Source organism: Bidens hawaiensis, unplaced genomic scaffold (assembly GCF_021521415.1).
Source record: "Bidens hawaiensis isolate Kalapana, Puna unplaced genomic scaffold, B.hawaiensis_p1.1 tig00016940_1, whole genome shotgun sequence".
Classification (NCBI taxonomy): Eukaryota; Viridiplantae; Streptophyta; class Magnoliopsida; order Asterales; family Asteraceae; genus Bidens; species Bidens hawaiensis.
Window position 1 is genome coordinate 499,695 of NW_027492565.1, and position 13,138 is coordinate 512,832.

Consider the following 13,138-nt stretch of genomic DNA (forward strand, 5'->3'; position numbering starts at 1 on the left):
ACAGTTAAACCGAGTTAGGGTTTGATAGTTTGTAATCAGTTTTTTGAGTTAATAAACAAGAGTTATTTGTTTATTCGTGTTTGATTATCGATCTGGGACTTGAATTGGTATCAAATCGGTTACGCTCTTGGTATTTATCAATCAAAGTCGTGATTGATAGGAGAAGACCGACGACTCAAGGCATCGATCAAAGTCGTGATCAATAAGGAGGGTTTGGTCAGGCTGTGTTCTATCCAGTTCTACGGTGTGAATAGGGAGAACAAGGAGGTTCATCGATCAGTTATTTTCGTTGGAGTAGGTTTCGTATTCTGTGGATTTCTTGGGTTTTGTGAGAATTCCGAAAAACCAAAAATAATTGTTTTGCACAAAGTATTGGTTCAAAGGTGCTAGTTTTCTCTTGTACTCCAAAGAAAAAAGGGGTTCTCTCAAAGAGAACATACAGCAAGCAAGGAGAAAAGGAACTCTTGTTTTGATTGGCTGTTAGGTTTTACAAAGTCAAAGGATGGTGTATTTTTGGTACTGACGAGGGTTGTGAAGAAAAAGAATTTTAAACAAGTTGGTTTATTATTTTGTTTTCTTGAACCTACAAAGCTTGAGTTATTTTTGGTTAAACAAGTGACATTTAATCATCATCGTTTTCTTGGTTGAGTTTTATTAGGTTAAACTAGTTTAACCATTATTGTGAAGTTTTTATTTGGGTTGAAGAAGACAGTTCAATTTATGGTTCGTTTTTATACGGGTTAAACGAGTTAGGTTTTAACCAAGGTTTGAACAAGCGTGTTTGGTTCTGAAAAGAGGTTCAGGACGGATTGATTGGTTTGTATTTGTTCCAACGAAGTAGAGCACAGAGGGTTGTGCGAGACAACTACGAGACATCAATCTGAGCGATTCAGATTGCGTGAAAAATTGATCACCTGTGAGAGGTGTGAAATTTACCTTAGCGATTCGGGGTGGTACAGTGTGATACCGGTGTTTACTTGAGTGACTCGGGTGGTTCGTTGTGATACCGGTGAAGAAGAAAATTGTCAATCTGTGACAAATTGATCAGAAATTGAGACTGATCAAGAACGAGACGAGAAGTCGGTTGTGTGAAGCAATCAAGTTTGTAAGATTTTGATTTGAACGATGTGCTCGTGTTTTGGTTCGGGAACAAAAGAAGATCAAGGAAGATTGTTGTTCTCTCGATTAGATGACCGGGATTGCAGCCAGAGGAGTGGTTACGCGAGTTCATGTGACCGAGTGAATGGTCGGGGACAAGGTCACAAAGTTAGTCGAGTTCGGGAGAGCCGAAAGAACACAGTCATGGATCAAGAGGAGTTCCGGGAAGTCAAAACCGAGATGAAAAGGACCAAGATGGTTGTGAAAGCCGAGAAGGTCAAGATCGTGGGTCAAATCAAACGGGGCAGAAGAGACATGCTCGGAGTTGAAGAATCACCTATTTCGAGTCAGAAATTAGGGGGTGATTGTTGGAAGTAATTTCAGACTCAAGTCACAAGTCGGTGAACTTGAAGGACCAATAATGGAAAGTCGGTCATAGTTGGTTATGTTTTATAATTATAGTATATTTCCTAATTGTATTGTAATTAGAATAGGTAATGTCTTCGATAACAAGTTAAGTTGGTCTATATAAACCGAGTTATGGTTAAACGTTATATATTGAGGTGTGAGATGTAGCCGAGTTAGGGTTCATCCAGATACACATGAGATGTAACCGAGTTAGGGTTTATCCAGATGCAACCAAGTTAGGGTTCATCAACAGTTAAACCGAGTTAGGGTTTGATAGTTTGTAATCAGTTTTTTGAGTTAATAAACAAGAGTTATTTGTTTATTCGTGTTTGATTATCGATCTAGGACTTGAGTCTCGACATGTATCTCAACAATGATGATCTAACATGGACTAGGCGTCTCAATATCTGCATCGGGGCGGCCCGTGGACCGGCATACCTTCACAACCCAGGCGGGACCCAATAAAGGGTTTGCACCATGATAAGAGTTCCAACATCCTTTTGGATGAAAACTGGAACGCAAGGATATCAGATTTAGGTTTGTCTAAATTCGGTCCTGCCAATCAATAGTACACATTCTAGTCTCTAATACTGTAGGCACAATTGGTTACTGTGACCCATTGTATAGACGGGATTGTTAACAAAAGAGCCCGATGTTTACTCCTGTGGCGTTGTGTTGTTTGAATATTATGTGGCAGGTTGTCTATTGACAACAGAAAAGATACTTTTCGGTCGCTAACTGGTTTGGTGCGACAGTACTACAAAGCAAACAAAATAAATTAAATTGTTTATGGTAATATACAGGATAAAATAAATCCTAAATCTTTGCAGACGTTTGCAACAATAGCATATCAATGCTTGAATAATGATCATGAAGAACGTCCATTGATAACCCAAGTGGTGACTATGCTTGAAAGTGCGCTCAGATATGAGGTAAGTTTTGTGTTCTCTTCTACACATTTTTACCCTTTTTGACCTGTAACCATTGCAGGATGGCGTCAACCAGGTTGGGTAATTCAACCCTTTTAGTGGCCTAAGTGGTACTTCAACTCGGAGCTTTTGTTGATGTCGTTCTTAATAAGAAAATGGTTCTTAATATCGAAAGGTAAAACATATTCTGTTAAGAATTTTAAGCTAACTATACATCAGGATAAATAACACCATCAAAAATAGGAACAGCTTAAAGCTTTAATATGTGTGTGGAATTTGTTAAAAAAAAACATGAAGCAAAAAACACCATGAAAAATAAAAGAACAAGATAGAAAACTTACTTCAATCTTGTGGTGATTTAAAACTGACAAGAATATCACACGTCGTTAGAGTTCAAACCATCCACTGTCACAGGGAATCTATGTAGAAACCCATTAAGCAAAAACATGTGTATAAAATAGGGGTAAGTTTATAGAATAACAATCAAGCTTTAAAAGTGTTAGTTCTAATTATGTTACTAAAGTTTTAAAAATGATCCAATCAAGTCACTAACTTTGATTTTTTATTTACATTATATGTTTTAACATGTTTTTTTAGCATGTATTTCTTTTGTTTCAAAAAAGAAATTTTTTATTCTTTTTTTATGTTGATATGCAATAGTGGCGTGCTAATTTTATTTTTTATTTTTAATATAATTAATGTTTTTTTATTTTTTAAATACAACTATATATATTTCAAATTCCGACTCATACATTTTCTCCTCAATTGCTTACTTTACGTACAAAAAATCCGATGATGTTCGGTTTGAATGTTTAGTGACCCGATATAAGCAAAAATTGCATTAGTAATATAGTTGAAATACTTTTAAAACTTTATTATACTATTCTGTTGCATATTCCCTATCAAAGGGAACCACGGACCAGCTAGCTTATACCTATCCAAATATATTTAACTAAACAGTTTCCAAACTCTTATTGTTATAGTAGGCCTAATTAATAAAAAAGAATCATAGCTAGGACTTCATTTTTCCTTTAATTCCAAAAAATCTTAGGAACACATTAACTCTTTCCTTTAATTTCTTTTTCTTTTTACCTTATAATAAGACTCATGAACACAAAGGTTTTTGGTACCAACTGAATCTTAGCCGTCTTAATTAGCCAACTAATCTTATTATTTTCTCCCTATTGGCTATAACTATCAAGTCTATAATGAAAACGGTTGAATGTCAAAGTCTATTTTGTTAAGCTAATTGGTCAAAAAGTTTATTTTGGTAATTTTTCTTAATATAAAACCCTTAGACCATCCGCAACAGGGCATTATAGGGGTGGATAAAAGCCCCTACACCATCCTTGTGGGGGGAGTGAAGGAGCATGGGTGTTTCTATAATAATGGCATATGCGTCTTGAAGTTGTAATTAATGATTGAAGGGGTACTAACTATACATTTGTTTTTGGCTAAAAGAGTGGTAATGATGTGTCGAAAAATACCACCATAAAGGGCGTTAACCATTACATATGGTCTTAGGTGTGCAATCAAATTGATAAAATCTTTTATACAAAGAAACTCTTTCTATACCCTAGATACTAAATAAAACACTTACAAGACCTTGGCCTAATATTTTGGTTCCGTTCTTTTAAGCAGTAAGACCGAAAGCCGGAATCTCCCTAGAATAGTTGATTCCTCTCACCTTAAAGCTGATAGATTGCCTAAGCCAGATCCAATGACTGCCAGCAAGGTGTGAGCCGTATATCCTTGTTGGGGTTGTAGTCAGTTATCATTTCCAGTCCCATTTATGCTAACTTACCAGTATCGATTATTTTCTTCAGGTTATGCAGCTTCTTTATACAAATTATGGGTTAGGTTTACTTGCACTTGCTTCGAGTGGTGCTCATAAAATTTGGAAACTGAGACTAATGGTAAGCAATCCATGTAAGAAGGTTTGGGACTTCAAATTTACTGAATTCTGATTGGTATTTGTAGTGGATAGCTACAACTGAAGCAGTAATGCTCAATCAGTTAAATGAGTAAACCCGCTGAAGAGTCATCAGCATGCATTGCTTTGTCAGAGAATGAATCGTTTGTCATGTCTGCATATGGTGGGAAAATCTCCCTGTTCAACATGATAACTTCCAAGGTATCTAATGTTGGTTAAAAGATTGTAACAGTATGGTATCATGCAGTTCAGAAATACCAATATGGCATGTGTAACTACTAAATAGTTGACTAAGCATGATCAAACTACAGGTTGTAACAACTTTCATGCCCTCTCCACCGTCAGCCACCTACTTGGCATTCCATCCTCAAGACGACAATATCGTTGCCATTGGAAAGGAGGACTCAAAAATACAAATTTACAATGTTTATCTTGCCAAGGTAACTGTTTTTATTTTATAATTAGTCACACCAAATTGTGCTTTTCTTTACGGCACAACTCGATCTGTTATGGAAGGGGAGAATGTTGATTAAAGGTCAAAATAGTCTTATTTTACACTTGATTGTTTTAACAGACCATAATCACACTTGTTAGGTATTAAACAGAGTGGGTACGCAGCGGAAACACAAACACACACGCACAAACGAAAGCAATAAATAAGAGACACGAGATTTTACGTGGTTCAGTCAAGGCAACCTACGTCCACAGGCTGCAACTAGGGTATTTTATATTAAGCACGGTACAAAAGATTACAATACATGACTAGGTATATATAGATAACAATTAGGTTTAATAGAGTAGGGACCAAGAAAACTCCAAATGGGCCATCCTCCATAATTAAACGGGCCGCCCCCTTTTGTCTTCTAATTGTCAACCAACGAACCCGGCCCAAAGGCCTTCACCAATCCTACAATCTCCCACTTGAAGGCCTTGCGATAAACTCTAGCCCACCATTCAAGTACAAAGCAATCCAGTCATCAGTAATATCAGTAATCTTAATAACAAATTTTCCAAGCTTCTAGTTCCCAGAAACAAGCTAAGACTTACCACCTAGTTGCAGCACCCCCTTCAACATCAAGTACTAGAATGGCCAGTTGAAGCTCCACCGAGCCCCAACTCATCAGCCGAAACTGATCCGTCCTCTATCTCAACCGATATGCACGATCCACCAGATCCAGAGATAACCTGAGAACCACTACCACTCTCCTCTTTTAGCAAGAGTTCCCTACGAGAGATTTTATCAATCGGAATAATGGTCTTCAAAACCCAACGTTGTTTTGTAACTGTTCCCAGAACATAACCCGCACTCCCACTGTCACCAAACCCCTGACCTGTTTTAGACCTTCGACCCCGCTCAGCTTGAATCACCTTGGCACCAAGCTCTACTCTTACAAATTGAACCTTATTCTGCCCCTTCGACTCAGCGAACCCGACTTTGTTTTGAGGGACGGTCATACTTCCCTCGGTAGGCACTTGTACCATGTATAATGAACCATACATGTTTCCACGAGCAAGAACCATACTACCTTTAGTTACCTTCCATTTACCTCCACCAAACTTTACTTCCATGCCTAGTTCATCCAGTTGACTAACAGAGATAAGCCTTCTCTTCAACGATGGAATAACCCTAACATTCTTCAAGTTCCAAACGGTTCCCAATGGAGTTACCAAATTAACATCCCCCATGCCCGTAACATTAAGAGCATCATCATTAGCAATACGTACCTTCCCAAAGTTACCAACCTTTAGATACACCATCGTCTCCCTGCTGTGCGCAGCGTGAAACGAAGATCCAGAATCCATGACCCAAGAGTCCACCATGCTATCAACACTACAAAATAATGCCTCGTCATCACTGACGCCATCATGAACCTGTTCAGCAGTGTTCACCTCAGCAGCCTTTCCCTGTAATCTATTTGGACAATCACTCTTAACATGCCCAACTTCATTACACCTCCAGCACTTCACATTCTTCCGAGTTCTAGACGAACTCCTCCCCCGACTCCCACTGCTCCTGTTATTTTCCCTTCCCCTGCCGGCATAAAACATACCAGAAGATGATCTGCCGCTCGTGCTTTTCCGGCGAACGTCTTCACCCAACACAATATCTCGGACCACCTCAAATGTCAAACCATCGGCCCCCGCAGAACTAGTAATGGCCGTTACAGTTCCAGACCAACTCTCAGGCAAAGAAGATAACAATATAATAGCTTGAGTCTCATTATCCAACTTCATGCCCACAGAAGCTAACCTGGACATAATTGAGATGAAATCATTAATGTGACCAGCGACTGAACTTCCCTCGTGCATCCTTGTCATAAACAATTCCCTCATCAAGAACACCTTATTGGATGCAGATGGTTTTTCATACATATTTGACAGAGCCGTCATCATACCACGAGCTGTGGTTTCTTTCATAATGTTAAATGCAATGCTCCTCGTCAAAGCCAATGTAATTTTACCTCTAGCCTTCTTGTCCTTTGAGTTCCAAATTGCTTCTTCGGCTTTATCCATTTTATCCGGCTTTTCCTCCAAAACCATATCCAAATCATGTTCACTAAGTAACGCCTCTATTTGCATCTTCCACCATGCAAAATCAGTCCCGTCAAACTTTTTGATTCGAACCTTCTCGTCTTCAGACATCGCAAACGAGAAAACAAAGAAAAAATCAATAAACAAAACTCTAACCCAAAACCCGAAATTCATGTCAACAAATACCCGAACCACACAATCAAAGCAAACCCGAACAACAAACCGAATCTTGAACACCCAACCTTCGATTCTAGTTCGACAACAAGAAACAACCACACTGCTTCTTCTTTGATTACAGTCGTAAAACACGACCTAATACGCGGCATCTTGTAAACAGCGGCGGCGAAATTCTGTTGACAACGGCACAAATTTTCTGATAGGCAGAGAAGAGACGGCTTCAAGGGTTGTTAAACCCTAATCCCTTTGACCAAGAAATAAAAACCACAGCTTCTATTTTCTTTTGTTTACGTCGGGACACCACATGCCACAAACCCAAAAACAAAACAAAAAAGCTCTATTTTGTTTTATGTGGCTCTTTTTTTTCTTGCAGATCACAACAAAGGAACAAAAAATAATATGAAGCACCTTTGACCAATAAACAAATGCTCAAAGCTTCTTCTCAACTACCGTGCCAAACTTCCAATCAACTATCAAATATTAGCTTTCAAGGTTTACGAACAAGACTTACAAAACCGAAGATAATCTCGCTCTCGTCTCAGTGCGCCCCGTGTATTTAACGAACCTTTAGCTCTGATACCACTTGTTAGGTATTAAAAAGAGTCGGTACGCAGCGGAAACACAAACACACACGCACAAACGAAAGCAATAAATAAGAGACACAAGATTTTACGTGGTTCGGTCAAGGCGATCTACGTCGACAGGCTGCAACTAGGGTATTTTATATTAAGCACGGTACAAAAGATTACAATACATGACTAGGTATATATAGATAACAATTAGGTTTAATAGAGTAGGGACCAAGAAAACTCCAAATGGGTCATCCTCCATAATTAAACGGGCCGCCCCCTTTTGTCTTCTAATTGTCAACCAACGAACCCGGCCCAAAGGCCTTCACCAATCCTAACAACACTCCAGTCCAATGTTACCAGAAACGGATTACAGGACTTGCGTTTTCGTAGGATTTAAATTCACTTGTTTCATCTGGAGCTGATGCTCAGGCAAGTGATTGATTGAATCATCGTAAATTCTCAGTTTCTTAAAGCATAGTTGTTAAAATCGAGCGCCTTTTGCGCTTAAGCGCATTTAAAGCGCCAGGCATTAAATGCGACTTGCATGACTCATATATTTAAAGCGCCATTAATATTATCCCAACTTTCCATGCATGTTAAATATCATTTAAACAACATTTTCCTATTCTCTAGGAGTACCTATAAATCCACTATTAAAGCACCTCAATCTTTTCTCAAATTTCCCATGCGTATTAAATATCATTTAAATATCATTTGACTTCAGTTACTAAATGATTAAAATATTCAGAATTTGTAATTAGGTTTTAGTTTTTTAATTTTTGGAAATCTGGATATTATGATAAATGTGTTAATGGATCTAATTGTTGTTCTTGACGGTTAAAATGAATGTTTTTTGAGTTGTTGAATTACTGGATATTATGACATATGTGTTAATCATTAGGTTTTTCTAATTATTAAGACGTACTTCATGTTTTGGATTTTGGTTTATGAACTATTTCAAAAATGAATGTATGTTTTCTTATTAAGATGTTCTATTTTAGTTAAAAAAAATTTTAATGTGCGCTTTTTTTTTTAAATCGGGCGCTTTTTTTGCGCTTATCGCCTGGACGCTAGGCCCAGCCTCAACGCTTTCGAGCGCTTATCGCATTTGATAACTATGTCTTAAAGTATGGCTAATATCATATCTGTATGTTTTGACTGAACTGCAGTTATGTATGTGGAATATTAATGGATGGGAGGAGGTGAAATCAAGAAGCTTAGAATCGCCACCTGGCTGTCCATCCTCTTGGTTGGGGATACTAAAGTTAAATACCATAGTGATCAAAAGCGTCTCCTGGTCGTACATGAAAGTCAAATTGCTATCTATGATTCTCAACTGGAGTGCTTGAAGTTGGTAAATAGTTTGACTCTCATGCCTTTTCTAATATTAGGTTTCTGATTCTTCGTTAGATGAATTCTCATCTTCAGTCCAACGATAATATTGAGTTGATGCTACGTATCAATGAGATCAGATATTGGTATATTATCTTTGTTCTTGAAACTAAATCCTCATGCAGTGGTCTCCTGGAGAGTTTCTATGTGCTCCAATATCAAGTGCAATTTACTCTTGTGACTGCCTAGCAATATTTACTGGATTTTTGGATGGTGATGTTGGAGTTTTTGATGCTGAGAGTTTGAATATTCGATGTTGTATATCACTTTCTGCCTGCACTTTGTCAACAATTTCCAGGTATATATACAAGTGAAAAGACTTATAAATGCTTATATAATCCCAGATCAATGGATAATTAATCAAACTTTCCGGATAAAGCGACTAACTGGGAGACTATAAGAGCATTCTCAACCTATCTCTAATCCTTATATTTATAATTACACTAAAAAAACATTACATTTCTATTTCCGGCTCAATTATATAATAATATTTTATACATTTATCATTACAGTTTTCTCTCTCATTTACTTACAACCATTTCAAAAAATATTAAAAAATAAATAGGGCAAACTTTGTTTCCCCAAATTTATAAAAAATCACTACATTATCTTTCTTCACCCTATAGTTTACACTCACAACTCAAAACCCACCATATAATTTGTAAATTTCTCTCACATACATTTAGGGGATAGGATGAGAATGCTCTAAGAATTAAAAATACATTTGCCCATTAAAGTTTTTAACTTATTTCAACATTTCCTTTTTTGTCCTTAAATTTTTATTTCAGTAAACGGATTAAACTTGGCACCTTTAAGACTTAAGAGCATTCCCGTTTGGCTCCCTTTCCCTAGTGTTAAAAAAATGGGCCTAGGCGGTCGAATAATTGGTGCCTAGGCGGACCCCAAGCGCCTCAATTTTCGCTAATCAGGCGCTCTAGGCGCTAGTCAGTCAAAATCGGTCAATGTTCGATAAAATCGATCCTAGGCGGTCAAAATCGCTCACATCGGCGTCGGTCAAAGTTTGTCCTAGTCGGTCAAAATTGGTCCAAGGTGGATAAAATTGGTCCAAATCGCCAACTTGGCCCAATATGTACGAAAGGTTTTTAGTGGAATCCGGCCAACAAAATCGGCCGAAATACACTTTTTTGAAGACCGGACCATAAGTTTTAAAGTACTTGATATGCTATGTTAAAGGTTCAAACATTTGAACTACTTAAATTTTATATTCATATTTGATGTGTATGTGCGTGAAATATTACATATAAAAATTCCGATCTGATTATTTCCAATTAATATCAACTAATCCTAGGCGTTGAGCGCCTAGCGACTTCTGCAATAGTGCATATCCCAACTAACATCTCAAAAGTTGGGAGAATATATAAAGAATTCTTATTTTTTTCACTCATCATGATCTCCGTCCTCATACACCATTGAAAACCATATGGATACCTTATTTACGGAGAGTCACTATATTCTCATCTTAAGAAATTTGTTGATCTTTTGTGAGTGAAAGAATGAGTGAAAGAAAAAAATGTAATAAAAAAATTAAAATAGAGATGGATATGGGGAATTGGATGTGGGAAATTTTTAAAGATTTTAAAATGTTAGGGACTCTTGGATTTTTTTTATTTAAATTGTAAAGATAAAGATGGGAAACTATTGTGAGTGCTCTAATGATGTGTTTTATTATAGCTGCAGTAACAAAAATACATATCCTACGGCTATTGCAGCACATCCGGATGATCCCAATGAATTTGCTCTTGGAATGAGTCATGGTTTAGTTCATGTGGGAACGCTAGCCTCTGTAAATCCAAAGTTAGGTGCCTCAACAACTCAAAGAGCGGTACCTTAGGATCTTCTGGTTCTTCAATTTCAGCGTGCCATCCAATCCTTAAAATTATGCACATTATCCAATCCACAAAATTATTAAAATCGTCCAATCCTCCAAATTTAGCGTTTGAATAGTCATCATCACAGTTGTAATTTGCGTTAGTTAAAGGATCGTTTATGTAAATGTCGCTAGTATATGATCACAATTAGAAAGCTACAGCTAGACCTACCCTATCTAAAGTAATTCTAAACGAGGGTCAAGCAGACTAGTTGATCTATCATTGTAAGATGAACTCTTAAATGGTGAAAAATAATATTAATTTTGGTGGAATTTAGATGTATGAATGATCATTGAAGGTATTACGAGCATATCCTAAGTATTATTTGGATTTTGTAATAAGTGTTCCCTAAGATAAATATTTAATTATCAACAAACCTAGGCCACAATGGTGTTTAAACCAAGTCACTATCCCCAAGGGTATCACGTAGGCTTTCGGCCCGTCTAGCATGTTTAAACCAAGTCACTCATGTTTAAGCTCACGTGACATGCATGTGTATTTTCCAACGGATTTAACAAAATTAACTGAGATTAGTTAACGGAGTTAACCTAAAAATTCCAGGTTTCACAAGGTTTTTGGCAACGTAACTCCCCTCCCTCCCTAACCTGATCTCGTCATCAGGCTAAGCATTGTTTGACATCCCGCAATCGTTAATAAAAAAAACAGGGTCCATTCAACATCGAGCTTTGAGCTTTTTCACCCGGCAAGTAAACTCCTTGTTGCACCAAGTTAATCTGATTTCTTCGAACCGTGCAGCTTCCGGATTAAAGATAATCGAACAGAATGAACTTCTAATCCTTTCAAAAGTTTGAACATCTCACAAAGGAAGAGGAATATCTATTATCTTTAGCCAAAATTTTTTTTGAAATCCACTGCTTCCCCATCCCAATGTTTTAAAGATACAAATCACCTTTCCTATACACTTTTGTCTTCGGAGAAGTACTTTGAAGCCTCCACTTAACTAGAGAAGGTGATGCTGACACCCAAGCCACCCAGATATTTCAAACTCACGTCTAACTTTCCAATCGACATGAGGTTACATAAAGACAGAAAATCCTTTATCGTCCAAATGAAGGAAACTTCCTCCATAGTTTTAAAGCAATCGTTTTAAAGGTCGTTCAAAGTGACCTTCGTGATTTATTTGTCTCATCCTTTTTTAAGGTATCTTTTTAAGATATATCTCCTTTTTTTCTCCAAATGAATACCGCCTGACCCACGTTCTGATGAGCCATTTCGGGTTTCTTTGGAATCTCCTTTTGCTTTATGCTATCTTCCTCCTTTTCCTTGATGCTTTGCCCTTTCAAACTTTGCTAAGTTATCCCTAATCTTTGTGTCTCCTATCCACGCTTTATTAAGAACTTCCTTTTATCTTGAATACATCTTTCACCTTTTGGAATTGGACAAAGCAAAGTTTTTCTGTATACCCTTCTTTCGGGCAATGAAAACATCACAAATATTTCCAATACGTTTTAGTTCTAGATTGTATTTCTCAAGCATCCATCCAGTAAATTAGAGATGAAGTAGGTTGTGGAATCCTTTATTCTTTCGCTTGTGGTTTCTTTCTTTTCCCGGTTTTGTTGTTACCATTCGTTGCGTCTCCTGCCACAAATTTGTACTATGGTGTTTAGCATTGGGGGGGGGGGGGGGGTTGCATAAAACCGCGAAAAGGAGTTGAATATGAGTGTAACGTTGTAACAAACGTGCGACAAATTGAAGCCAATTGAAACAAAAAAACAAAACAAAACGATGTACCAAAATTAACACATTATGCTAGCTAATTAAAACCATACGGAATTAGAAACATTGAGCCTAAATCTTAAAGCTCAATGAGAAATTTGACTTTGAGCGTTGTTGCGGGGAGTCGCCGAACTCACCCTCTTATCTACTTCCTTGAATACAAAAACGAGTCCATATTATATGCCGACGTTCGTGTATAAAAAAACCTAATTACGAAATATGTCTAATGTTTATGCCAATGTTGTCATATTTATTAAATAAACAGCAATGGCTTAAGTCTTACATTAGTGGCACCTCCAATCCTTTACTTTTGCGCAAATTCATATAACTTGTTAATAACCTTGATAATAATGTCAGAACTTAATTTAAAACCTATGCGAAATAATTTAAACAAAACGTTACATACATTGCTCCAATGGTCTAATCCGGTCATTGCAAAGTGTTACGGACTGAAACCATTGCAATGTATGA

At 37.2% G+C, this 13,138-nt stretch overlaps 1 pseudogene; it reads left to right on the top strand.

Annotated features, from left to right (window-relative positions):
• Positions 1-1,125: 1,125 nt before the first annotated feature.
• On the top strand, positions 1,126-10,845 carry LOC143552516 (protein TOPLESS-RELATED PROTEIN 2-like; annotated as a pseudogene).
• The last annotated feature ends 2,293 nt before the right edge of the window (positions 10,846-13,138 follow it).